The 14,427-nt window shown below is 38.2% G+C and overlaps 1 protein-coding gene across 3 annotated transcripts in view; it reads right to left on the bottom strand.

Moving 5' to 3' along the window:
- PLCB1 (phospholipase C beta 1) overlaps nt 1–14,427 on the bottom strand; it is a 706,046-nt gene that overhangs the window by 320,557 nt on the left and 371,062 nt on the right. The window lies entirely within an intron of this gene.

Here is a 14,427-nt window from a genome sequence, read left to right on the forward strand (position 1 = left end):
AAAAATAGATACAGGAATAGATCAATCAATAGACAAATATAGATCAAATTGATAGATAGATAAGTAAAATGCTCAATCCTTAGAGTAGACTGTGAGATGGTTGGAATTTTCTCTGAGGAAGGGGTACTTAACTTGAGATACATAAAATGCAGAAGGATGTACTAAGAAGAGATGGGAGAGGAGAAATGGTCAAGATGGAGGGAATCTCTTCCCACCAGAGAACAGGGGAATGTAACGAATGATCTGATAAATGGGTGTTTCTAGATCATGCAGGGTCTCAAGTTCGGGGTGAGGATTTCGGTCTTCATACGAAGAGCAATGACTGAAAATATCACGCTCACTGCAGGGTGGAAAAAGGACTGAAAAGGAGCATGAGTGAATGCAGGAAGACCAGTTAAGAGGCTATACTACTGGAAGGTCCAGGTAGACTGAACTAATGGTGGTGGTGGTGGGGGGGGGAGGCAAGCAGTTGTAAAAGAGAGGAATGGAGATCCAAAAAATAATAGGACCGAGGGTGCTGCGACGGTGGCTCAGTGGCAGAATTCTCGCCTGCCATGCCAGAGACCGGGGTTTGATTCCCAGTGCCTGCCCATGCAGAAAACAAACAACAACAATAATAATAATAGGACAGAGTTTAGAAATAATATCTCCAAACCTAGAGTGGATTGGATATGGACAATGAGAAAGAGGTAGGAATAATGGGTAACTCCTACATATTTCCAGCTTTTACAATGGAGGGATGGAGGCGGCGGTATGTAAGCCAAAGAGGCAGTGCTTTTATGTGCATTTTTTACATGTCTCCATGCAGGCCTGATTTCCTGAACCTTAACCTAAGGTGCTACAAGGAATAACTGCCTGGTCCAAATCCACGATGGACAATCAGATCATTCCTTTGAAAATATCCATAGTTAAAGGAACCATAATTGGTTATTTTAAAAAACCATTCTGGAGTCTGCTGGAGGGCTTCAATGAATACAAGAGCAAGCTATGCACGAGACAGAATGAGCACAGAAAACAAATTGCTTGATGCTTGGTCACCCGAAGAAACAGTGTGCTGGCTTTATTACAAGTTTGGGTAAATGAGAAAGTTCTATGAAGTGACAGCCCACTGTTTCAGAGTCTTCAGAGAAGAACTGAAGTTATTATTCCAGAATTCTATGCATTTTTTATCAGAGGGCCCTTTCACTAGTAACTGTTAATTAATGCCAAGCCCTTGATTTCCAACCAGGAGGTGCAATTACAAATTTTCAGTACATATAGCAAAATATGCTATCAGAAAGAGCAGAGAGGAGATAAGGCAAAGCCATTGCCAGAAGATAATATTCAGAAAAGCACAGCTGAATTCAAAAGAACAACTCATCTATTATGGTATTAAATCACCCCTCTTATTTGGAAAAGAGAAATGTGTTTTTTTGTCAGGAGAGTTTATGATACTAGTTATTTCGTACAAATATGCAACTTGAATAAGAAACAGCCAGAATACAACAATGGTAAATTGTTTGCAATATTATCATTGACTGATAATTTCAGCCACAGATCTTGGAGTTTATTAGCCATGTGCTGAATGTACTTATTTTTTACAGCAAGGAGAAGAAGCTTTGAAACACAGGTTGCAACTAGATTACTTCTCCCAGACCTTAAGAGTATGGGAAGAGTTTCCCTGTAGGATCAGCGTGACATTCATGACAATACAAGAAAATTGTGCATCATGATGTACTCCCCAAACACAGCTTAGGAATTAAATTGTGAATGTACGACATGTTAGCAAAATGTTGCTGTAACATTCATTAGAATGTGTTGGGTATCCATTAGAAATGATCACTGGACCAGGAGATCATTCTTACTTCCTGGAGTTTGCAAGACTGCATAGTCAGATTGAATCAAGTTAGTTTTCTTGATAACTTCAGGTAAAGCCTCTCTGTGGATTATTCCTGACTTTCTGATTTCCATTTCCTAGGTCCAGCTCTCTGCTAGGTTTTTATCTTCAGTGGGGGGATGTATAAAAAACACAGGGTTTAGATTTCTTCTTGAATGATGATTCTGCCACCTTAAGCCAGTTACTTCATCTCTCTGAGCTTCAGTTTCCTTATCTGTAAAACTCATATGATCTTATGCTACTCACAAAACTGTTCTGAAGATTCAATAGGAAAATATACGTCAATGTGTACAGTGCAGAGAAAATATCCAATAACTTTGGCCATGTCACTATCACTAGTAACTCGGCATGTCTTAAAAGTAAATCTAGTACCTTTTCAGAGCTGCCAAAGTCATTTTCCATTGACACACTTCAGGTCATACCACATTCTTGCTCAGAAGACTTCGGTGCTTTTCCATTTCCTGCCAAGAAAGACTGTCATGTAAAGCCTTCCACAGTCTTGTCCTCAGCCCACTTTCTTCAGCTTGATCTCCAACACTACTTTCCCACATTTAAACTCACCACACCCAAACCATCTAGCAGATAATTCCAGAAATGCCTTGTGCTTTCCTAATTCCATGGCTTGGCTCAATCTATTCCAATACCTGGAATGCCATACTTGTTCTCAACAGATTCCTACTCATTCTTTAATGCCACTTCAAACATCACCTCTCATAGGAGAGCTTTCAAGAGACAAGTGTTTATTTATTCCCTTTTCTGACTATTGCACTAAACTTTTATTATTTTAATACTGTCCACATATGACCTTGCATTCAAGCTATTTTTGACATATCTTATCCATCCTTCTAGATCGCCATCTCCTTGCCAACGAAGACTGTTTAATTCATCTGCATATATCCTTCCATGCCAAGTTCAGTACAAGGTGCTCAAGAAAAATTGTTATTGTCCATGTGAAAGTAAAACTATATATCAAAATACATTTTGTTACTTTCAATTTTGTTACTTATGTCCTCTCTTCACAAAACAGACATTTTTCTCTCATAAATTTGCATTTTATTGACAAAAATGGCTCTACCCAAGGGACAGACCTGTGGATGCTGGATCTTTTTTTGGCAAAACGTCAGCACATGAAATAAACAGAATTTTGCATGAGCATCAACAAAAACTGAACATGCCCTCAAGCTGTCTCACCACTAGTGATGCCTGAAGACTGCAGTATTCTCCAGTTTCCTGGTCTCACTGATAGAAATGCAACACAGAAATGGAACTTTAATTTTCAAACCACTTTCCTAGCTCTCATGGCACACTTGCCCCTTAAACAGCAAAATGGTAACAGTTGTTCTGATTGTTAATCAAAGGAAACAGGTGTTATGACCACTAATGAAAGAGGAGAGAACTATCTTTCCAAGAAAGATAAGTGACTTTTCCAAGGTCACAATGGTGGGAAGTAATGGAAGTGAAAAAGAGTGGAGAATTCAAAGTGATACTGAAATGAAAACACACACCAGTTCAGGAGCTAGAAGACAGAGATGTTTTGTTTCACCTGTTATACTTTGCAACAGCTATTACCTCATGTTTTGTTTTGTTTTAACATAATTTAAGTTATATCCTGGTTATGATGTGCCTAGCATTTTTTTCCCTTCTTGAGGTGTAATTTATATACAATAGAATGCACTCATCTTTTTTTTTTGGCCTGGGCAGGCATTGGGAATTGAACCCGGGTCTCCAGCATGGCAGGTGAGAATTCTGCCAATGAGCCATGCTGCACCACCCAGAGACAGAATGCACTTAAGTGTATTGTTTGATGACTTTTGACAAATGCATACACTGGTGTAATCTCACCACCACAAAGCTAGAGAATATCTCTATCACCCCCAAAATGTCTTTGCATGCCTTTGCAGTCTATTCCCCACCAGTAGACCACCACTGGTTTCATCTTTGTCTGCCTAACATTGAAAAAAATAACTTTCACTCTGTTTGCTTCTTTTCCTTTCTTTTTTTTTATTAGAGAAGTTGTGAGTTAACAGAAAATCATGCATAAAATATAGGATTCCCACACACCATGCCACCACCAACACTCTGTGTTGGCGTAGATCACTTGTTATAATTGATAATAGCACATTTTTAAACTGTACTATTAATTAAGGTCCACGGTTTAATGTAGGGCTCACTATTTGTCTACTGTAGTTATACAGATTTTAAAAAATTATTACCATATATGCACTCTCACATTTGCTCTTTTAATCATATTCAGATATATATATCTGTTTCGGTGCTGTTAATGCCATTAGCAATGTTGTGCTTCCATCACCACCATCTATTATCAAAGCATTTACATCATTCCAAACAGGAAACCCATATATTTGAAGCCTTAACTTACAATTCACTACCCTACCCCATCCCCTGGCAACCTATGTTGCAGATTCTGACTTTATGAGCCTGCTTATTCTAATTGTTTCTTATCAATGAGATTATCCAACATTTACCCTTTCGTATCTGGCTTATTTCACTCAACAACATGTCTTTAATATTCATCCATGTTGTCGCATGTATCACGAACTCATTCCTTTCTATGGCTGGATAATTTTCCATTGTATGTATATACCACATTTTATTTACCATTCATCAGTTGATGGACACTTGGGTTGCTTCCCTCTTTTGGCAATCGTGAACTATACTGCTATGAAAATCGGTGTGCAAATATCTGTTTGAATCCCTGCTTTCAATTCTTTGGGAACATAGCCAGTAGTGGGATTGCCAGGTCACATGGTTGCTCTACACTTAGCTTTCTGAGGAAGCAGCAGACTGACTTCTGGACTGGCTGCCCCAGGTTACATCGCTACCAGCAGTGAATGAGAGGAACTATTTCTCTGCATGCTCACTAACACTTGTTATTCTCCACTTCTTAATAGAGCCATTATAAATGGTGTGAAATGGTATCTCATTGTGGTGTTGATATGTATTTCCCTGATGGCTAAAGATGTTGAACATCTTTGCATGTGCTTTCTGTCCATTTGTATATCTTGTTTGGAGAGATGTCTGTTGAAGTCTTTTGCCCATTTTTTTCATTAGGTTGTTTATCTTTGTGTTGTCAAGTTGAAGGATTTCTTATATATTCTGGATATTAATCCTTTAATGGATATGAGGTTTCAAAATACTTTCTCCCATTGTGTGAATTATCATTATGCTTTCATGATAAAGTCCTTTGAGGTCCAGAAGTTTTTAACTTTGATGAGGTCCCATTTATCTATTTTTTCTTTTGTTGCTTGTTCTTTGGGTGTAAAGTCTAAGAAACCATTGCCTAACACAAGGTCATGAAGATGATTCCCTATGTTTTCTTCTAGGAGTTTGATAGTTCTAGTTCTCATATTAAGGTCTTTGATCCATTTTGAGTTGATTTTTGTATATGATGTGAGATAGGGGTCCTCCTCCTTTATTTATTTATTTTTTGCAAATGGACATCCAGTTTTCCCAGCACCATCTGTTGCAGAACCTGTACTTTCCCACCTTGAACAGTCTTTGCCACCTTGTCAAAAATCAGTTGATTGTAAATGTGAGGGTTGGTTTCTGAGCTCCCAATTGTATTTCACTGGCTCATATGTCTCCTCTTGTGTCAGTATCATGCTGGTTTGAATACTATGGCTTTGTAATAAGTTTTAAATTCAGGAAGTGTGACTCCTCCAGCTTTAATCTTTGTCAAGATGTCCTTAACTATTCAGGGGCCCTTGACCTTCTATATAAATACAGTGATTTGTCTTTTCCGGTTCTGCAAAGAAGGTTGTTCAGATTTTGAATGGGATTGCACTGAATCAATAAATTGCTTTGGGTAGAATTGATACCTTAACAATATTTATTCTTCCAATCCATCAAAATGGAATGTCCTTCCATTTATTTATGTATTCTTTGATTACTTTTAGCAACATTTTATAGATTTCTGGGTACGGGTCCTTTACATCCTCAGTTAGATTTATTCCTAGGTATTTATTTTATTTCTATTGTGAATGGAACTTTTTTCTTGATTTCTTCTTCTAAATGTTCATAGCTTGTGTACAGAAACACTACTGATTTTGGGGTGTTAATCTTGTACCATGTCACTTTGCTGAATTCATTCTTTAGCTCTAGGAGCTTTATTGTTGATTTTTTCCGGATTTTCTGTATGCAGGATCATATCTGAAAATAGGGAAAGTTTTATTTCTTCCTTCAAATTTGGGTGCCTTTTATTTCTTTTTCTTACCTAATTGCTCTGGCTACAACTTCCAATACAATGTTGAATAACAGTGGTGACAGTGAGCTTCCTTTTCTTGTTCCTGATCTTAGATGGAAGGCTTTCAGTCTTTCACTATTAAGTAGGATGTTGGCTGTGGACTTTTCATATATGCCTTTTTATCATGTTAAGGAAGTTTCCTTCTATATCTGATGTTCTAAGTACTTTTTCATCAAAAAAGGGTGCTGTATATTGTCAAATGCCTTTTCTGCATCAATTAATATGGTCCTGTGTGTTTTTCTCTTCAGTCTGTTAGTGTGGTATGTTTTATTAATTGATTTTCTCATGTTGAACCAACATAAATCCCACTTGATCATGGTATTTAATTCTTTTATTATGCTGTTAGATTTCGTTTGCTAGTATTTTGTTGAGTATTGTTGAATCTATATTCATAAGAGATGTTTGTGGTTTTCTTTTCTTGTGGTATCATTTAAAAATTTTTATTGGTATATATTCACATACCATATAATCATCAAAGTAAACAATCAATGGCCCACCAGTATCACCATATAGTTGTGCATTAATTACCACAATGAAGTTTAGAACATTTTTATTACTCCAAAATTAAAATAAAAAAGAACACCCAAAACATCCCATACTCTTATCTTTCCCAATTATTTGTCTTTATTTTCTTACTCATCTGCCCAAACACTGGATTAAGAAAGTGTCAGTCACAAGGTTTTCACAATCACTTATGGTATTTTTATCCTGCTTTCGTGTGAGGGTGATGTTAGCCTTGTAGATGAGTTAGGGAGTATTCCCTGTTCCTTAACTTTTTGAAAGAGTTTGAGCAGAATTGGAGTTAAATTTTCTTGGAAAGTTTGGTGGAATTCCCCTGTGAGGCCAAATGGGCTTGGGCTTTTCTTTGCTAAGAGGTTTGTCATTACTGAGTAAATCTCTTCACTAGTAATTGGTTTGTTGAGATCTTCTATTTCCTCTTGAGTCAGTGTAGGTAGTTTACATGTTTCTAAGAATTTGGCCATTTCATCTAGGTTATCTAATTTGTTGGCATATAATTGTTCATAATATTCTGTTATAGTCCTTTTTTTATCAGCAGGGTCAGTACTAATGTCCCCCTTTTAATTTCTGATTTTTGTTATTTATATCCTCTCTCTTTTTTCTTTAGTACTTGTATTTTCTTTAGCATTTGTATTCTCTTTAGTCTAGCTAATGCTTTGTTGAATTTATTGCTCTTTTCAAAGAGCCAACTTTCAATTTTGTTGATTCTTTCTATTTTGTTTTTGTTTTCTATTTCATTTACAGCCAACCTGATCTTTATTTCCTTCCTTCTGCTCACCTTGGGTTTAGTTTGCTCTGTTTTTTCTAGTTCATCCAATTTTGAGGTTAAGTTTTCTGATTTAAAGTCTTTCTTCTTTTTTGATATAACCTTTTAGAGCCATTAATTTCCCTCTCAGAACTGCCTTCAGTGCATCTCATAAGTTTTGATATGTTGCATTTTTATTTTCATTCACCTCAAGATATTTCCTAATTTTGCTTCTGATTTCCTCCTTAGCCCACTGGTTATTTAAGAGTATGTTTTTTAATTTCTAAATATTTGTGAATTTTCTATTTCTCCCTGTTATTGATTTCTAGTCTCATTCTATTGAGGTTGGAGAATATACATTGTATGCTCTCAATATTTTTGAATTTGTTGAAACCTGTTTTGTGATCCAACATGGTCTATCCTGGAGGATTATCCATGTGCACTTGTGTAGAATGTGTATTCTATTTTCACTGGGTGCAGTGTCCCATGTAAGCTATTAGGTATAGTTGGTTTTGTTTAGCATTCCAGTCCTGTACTTCCTTATTGATATTCTGACTAGATGTTCTTTCCATTATTGGGAATGTATATTAAAGTCTCCTACGATTAATGCACAACCATCAATTTCTCCCTTCAAATCTGTCACTATTAGGCTCATATATGTTAGGTCTCTGCTGTTAGGCTAATATATATAATTGTTACAACTTTCTGTTGAATTGTCCCCTTTACCAGTACATAACGACCATATTTGCTCCTCAGAACTGTTTTTTACTTGAAGTCTGATATTAATATTGGCACCCCAGCTCTCTTTTGGTTTCTATTTACATGGTATACTTTTTCTATTCTTTCTACCTCCACCTACTTGTACATTTGACCTTAGAGTGTATCTTTTGCAGATGGCATACAGTGGGGTCAGGCTTTTTCTTTTATCCATTCTGCCAATCTCTGCCTTTGGACTGGAATGTTTAGTCTACATTTAAAGTCATTCCTGAAAACTCAGGACTTTCTTCTGCCTTTTTGCTATTTACTCTTTGTAAGTCTTATACCTTTTTTTGTTCCTCAATTCCATTAAAGCCTACCTTTATAGTTATTTGCTTTCTTGTGTTGTACCATATTGTGCGACTTCTCATTTATATCTGGATATATTTTTTCATCTGTTTCCCTTGTGGTGTCCATGGGGTAAAAATTTAACATCCTAAATATATAATAATCATTTTTTGGTTGATACCACATTAACTTCTATAGCATCCACACATACTTTTCCTATACTCCTCTGCCCCCCAACATTTTTTGAACTTGTCATCACTTGTATCTTTGACCTTGTACATCCAAAAACCTAGATTTATCATTAAATTTTTGTGCATTTGAATTTTAGCATATATAAGAAGTAAGAAATGGAGTTACATACCAAGGAATAAAATGCAATAATACTGGCATTTATAATTACCAAATGGTTACCTTTATTACAGTTCTTTATTTCTTTATGCTGCTTTGAACCACTGCCTAGTGTCCTTTCCTTTCAGCCTCAAGAGCTTTCTCTAGCATTGCTTGTAGGGCAGGTTAAGTGGTGATGGACTTCAGCTTTTGTTTATCTGAGAATGTTGTAATGGTTCTCTCACTTTTGTAAAAGAGTCTCACCCAATATAAAATTGACTGGCAGTTGATTTCCTTCAGCACTTTAAGTATTTCAACACACTACCTTCCTGACCCCATGGTTTCTGGTGAGAAATTGACACTCAATCTAATTGTGACTCCCTTATTCTCAACACATTGCTTTTCTCTTGCAGTTTTCAGAATGCTCTTCTTGACCTTTGCATTTGACAGTGTAATCAGTATATGATGGTAAACTTTCAAAGATTAGTATACTTTTCTTCATGTTTTTCCTATTTGGCATTCTCAGCACTTTTTGGGTGTACATATTGATACCTTTTAGTAAGTTTTGGAAGTTCTCTGCTATTATTTCTTTGACTATTTCTTCTGCCACATTTTCTTTTTCCTCCTTCTGGGACTCTCATACTGCATATATTGATGAACTTGATGGTTTTCCACAGCTGTTTTAGGCTATTTTCACTTTTAATGTTTCTTTTTTCTTTCCACTCCTCAGCCTAACTCATTTCAAGTGTCTTATCTTCTAGTTCACTGATACTTTCTTCTGCCAGTTCCAATCTGCTGCTGAAACCCTACTGGGCATTTTTTCATTTCACTTATTGTGGTCTTTAATTTCAGTAGTTCTGTCTGGTTCCTTTAAAATTTTCTATCTCTTTATTAAGTTTCTTGTATTGCTCATTCATTGTTTTCCTGATACCCTTTAGTTCTTTCTCTGTACTTTTCGCCATCTTCTTGAGCACTTTTAAGATCATTTTTTAAAAAGCTTTATCATATTTTCATCTTCATCATTGATGTCTTCTGTAACTTTATCCTGTCCTTTGGATGCATCCACATCTCCTGTTTCTTTGTTTTCTTGTATTTTTGTTGCACACTGTACATTTTAATAATTTAAAATGTTATCTCTGGGATTTCTTCCTGGAATGTCTGTTTCTTGATTCTGTAACCAGCTGGTGATAAAACAGGGATTATCTTGAGCTCCAGCCCTCCTATCAGAAAGGTCTGCCCAAGGCAAATGCAGCAGGCAGAGTTTCTGTCTTCCTGGACCCCTGTCTTGTTCTGGGCTTTTGCTTCTTAGTGGTTTGGGACTTTCCCTGTTTATAGGAGTTTGTTGTCCACTCTGCTTCCCTGAAGACAGATCTCTCTCTCCCAGGTACTTGAAGCTGGCAGGTCTTTGTTCCAGACTGTCCACCTCCATAAAGTGTACATTCCTTTTGTCTTCTCATTCTACTTTTGTTGGAGGGCAAATTCTGGGAGGAGGATCACCCCAAAGAGGACTTTCCCAAGTCGATCTTTCCCAGCCAACACAGGACTATGCACCCCACCCATTAGGAGGCTGCAGAATGGCTCCAAAGTGCCCCGGGGAAAGGAACAGGACACCGAAATCTTCTCTGATGGCTCCCCAAAACTGAGAATTTGCCCAGCAAATGTAGCTCACCAGCTAACTGACCCCACGCCCTGAAGAAGTGCTGTGGTTTTCAATCTGCACCACCTTTGCCCCTGTCTTGGGCTGGTTGAAACAATAGTTTCTCTCATAACCAGGCCCCAGTGATCTGAATTTGCTAGTCAAAAGCCAAGATCAGCAATCAGCTATGCCCAACTCCATTTTTGGGGAAGAGGATTTTTATGACTTTTTCTGTCACAGCAAGCCATCCAGGAACTGGACCCTGTGCTGACCTACTGTCAGGGTGGGTGGCAGGTGGCAGTAGTTGCCATGTGGAGAGGGCAATCTATAGTTCTTTAGTATAAACTATCAGCCTCTTCTGCCTGACCTTCCCTAAATGCTATGCAGTGTTCATCTGGCTTCTAGGGTTTCAAAATATTTGTTTCAATGAGAGGGATGGGTAAGGGGTATGGTACAGTATGAGTCTTTTCTTTTTCTTTTTATATCTTTTTTGGGAGAGATGCAAATGTTTGAAAAAATGATTATGTTAATGAATACACAACTATGCAATGCTATTGTGAACCACTGACGGTATACCATGTATGGAATGTGTGAAGATTTCTCAATTATATATATATATATTTATTTATTTATTTATTCCAGACAGGTCCTGCCCATTCAATAACTGCTCTGGTGGAAGGACTGGGTACTGCAGTTCCCTACTCCACAATTTTCCCCAGAAGTTCCATCAGCCTAACATTTAAAGGTGTAGCACATACAATCTAAGTCAGTTCATGCCATCCCTTTGCTCAAATCACACTCTAGACTTTCCTTCAAAGTCAGAGCCAACATCCTTCAAATGTTCACAAAGTCCTGTGTGTTCTCCCCCTACATGCCTCTCTTGCCTCATTTCCATTTCTCTACCCCAACAGGTCTATTTCCCTGCTTTGATTTATTTTCTCTATGACTTCTCAAGTTTGAATTTGCATATGAGCCCTCTAGGGATCTTGTTAAAAAGGATATTCTGGGGGTGCGAGAGTAGTGCAGTGGTAGAATTCTCGCCTGCCATGTGGGAGACCAGGATTCGATTCCTGATCCATGCCCTTCCCATAAAACAAATAAATAAGCAAAACAAACAAAAACAAACCAAAAAACTCAAGAAATGGTGCTGCAATAATGGGATACTCACATGGAAGAAATAATGAAGTGATCCTGCCTAAGCATACTCCCCCCAAAAAAGGAGATTCTGATTGCACGAGTCTGGGGTAGGGCTTGAGAATCTGCATTTCTAACAGACACCAGATGTGGGTAATGCATTTTTGAGTAACATGGGACTGGGCATTTATCATCAACATAAGGTCAGAGCCTTTGTCTGTTCTGTCTACCACTGTATTCTCAGTGCCTAGATAGTGCCCGCCACATAATAGTTGCTTAATTAATAGTTGGTGGCCAAATGACTACATGAATGAACGATTTTTAAATACCAAGAAGCAAAGGCATGGCCTGCAAGAGCATTTTTATTTTTACTGATTGACTTTGCTGCCAGGACTTTGGGCAAATCACTTAACTTCTCAGGGCCTCAGTTTCCTCACCTGTATATAGATCACGATCATCTTTATGGTCCTTTCTGGCTCAAAGCATAATATATTATGAAATGTGAGAAACTGTAATTCCGTAGAGTCTGAAATAAAATATTTCCAACCAAATCAGAATGAAAGGCAATTTTGCAAATGTCACTGAAGCTCTTCCATTTTTTAAGTGCTGTTCTTTTCCCCTTCTCTTAACAATTGCTAGTCAAGGGCTTCCAACATGTGATTTCAGAACAGTTGTCTGCTGAGGATTATGAAAAGGAGAGAAAGCTCCCAGACCATGTTCACAGCAACTAGGAATTTTAATCAAATCAACAGAATACCCGGTGAAAACCATTTGGTACTCGTTTAGGCAGGAGTGGGTAGTTAATGCGGAGAATGTAGGAGCAACACAATTATTCCGTAAAATGATCAAAAGTGGCAGCCAGTTTCAGCTGCCAGTTGTCAACCTTCACACTGATCCCTGCTTTTTTGTTCCATTTGCTGGGGCTCAGGAAATTCTGTCCTTTCTGCTTGGGCAAAGGCTTCAGGAGTGCCTGGATTACTAGTAGATTGTCTGTGGGACCAAGTTCACTCCTATGAAAGAACAGGTCATGGAAACATGGTAGTCTGGGGGTTCTTCAATTCTCGGCCATTTGCCTGGTCATTCAGAGAGAGCTCAGCATGGCAGAGAGCAGGGGAAGGCTATCCCTATGAGGCCATTATATGAGCTAAATAGATGAGCGCCTGCATTGACCCAGCATTCTGGGCTTAGAGCTCCGGCTACAGAACGTGCTTTCCAAAGCTGTACCTCCGATTGGGAGGAAAATTACTCACAGCTGGGTAATGAAGTTGCATCTGGGTTCTGCAGCTAACTGAAGTCACTGCATTCCTCTTTATCTGATCTAAATTGTACTGCTATTTTAAAACCTATGCGAATGCAAAATAGAGGGAAGTTTGAAAGAAAAGTTATTTCTCAGAATACTACCCCTGGTAACTCTCAGATTTGAGACATTGCTTGAAGGTCAGTGTTCATTCAGTACCTTTGGATTATTAAACCATTGAGTGAGCCATGAGAAATTATGTATTTTTAATCAGCTAATAGTCAAAAAATGAATGTAAATTATTCAGAATAAAAGTAAATTATATAGCCCTCTTTACAGCTTTACTCTATGGGTCAGTTAGCATGTCTCTATTTCACCATTTATCTTTCTTTCCTGGGTTTGTCAGTCAATAATCTGATCTTTGCAGTCATTTACAGCACAGTTAATAAGACCAGGAAAATCGAAGCAGGGCTAGACATAGAAGGCCTCTATGTGCCCCAAAGGAGGAGGGAGCTCAATTCCTCTTTGTCATTGATATCTCCTCTTTGCAAGTTATCTTCTTGCATTCTCCTACCATGTTACTCCTTTGCTCCTTCAATGGTTCCCTTCTGCCTGTGGAAGAAAGCCTAAGCACCCCAGAATGGCACTGAAAATCTCCAAGGTTTGGAGAAGGTTAATGGCTTGCTTACATTCACAGAACTCCTAAATCATGAAACCCAAATAGCAACCCAAATGGGCTTGGCTCTAAAGCCCAAATTCCCAATTTCTATGCATAAAGCCTCTCACTTGGTCTGTGCTTCATCTAGAAGAGCTCAACCAAGGTAAGATCCATAGTACATAAAAATGGAAGACAAAGTAAAACACAATTGGTGTGTCTTTCCCTTCTCAAAGTTAGTAGAAACCTCTCTATGCCTTTTCTGTCCATGGTGTGGGTGTGTGTGATACATACACTGCTGTCCAGCGCCAGGCAGTTGTAGTAGGAATTATAATATGCCTCATTGCAGGAGCAGTGGCAGAACTATAAAAAATAAATAGATAAATACCAAGAATCGGGCTCTAAGTCACTGGCTCAGACCTGCCCTGGAAAATGTTCATATATTTGTGAGTGGAAAACAAGTCCTAACTTCAATAGATCAATTGTAGGTGAAACAACGTTGCCTTTATTCCTGTCCCTCAGCAACATGGGGAAGGTGGGAGTCATTCTAGTCATTAATTACATCTGACACAACCTCAACCCTGCACTTCATCAAGGGGGTCTATGATGAGGTGTGCCCAGCTGGTTTGGAAACACTTCAAAGGAAAATTAGAATCGTGCAGTAATTTAAAAGATGGGAGGGACTTGTCTGGCTGCTCCAAATGAACTGAAAGGAAGGTCTGTGTGAAAGGATCCATTCAGCCTGACAGGTACAAAGAGGCAGGCTTTTGGGGACAGAATGTGCTTCTGATTGCTGGCTGAGAAGTTATTTTCTTTTCTGTCTTCTAAAATGTGCAAGAGGTTTTCCATGGTGTGATTTACAACTGGCTCAGGTTTCATCCATCTGTGAGCCTTTGTAAACCGCCTAGTGAGTTTCCAAAGAAGGAAGATGTTTTGATAGAAGCTTCACTATATCAAAGAAGCTGGAGAAGAGGGAAGTCCCACCCTACA

The sequence above is a fragment of the Tamandua tetradactyla genome, chromosome 1, assembly GCF_023851605.1.
Source record: "Tamandua tetradactyla isolate mTamTet1 chromosome 1, mTamTet1.pri, whole genome shotgun sequence".
In the NCBI taxonomy this organism is placed as follows: Eukaryota; Metazoa; Chordata; class Mammalia; order Pilosa; family Myrmecophagidae; genus Tamandua; species Tamandua tetradactyla.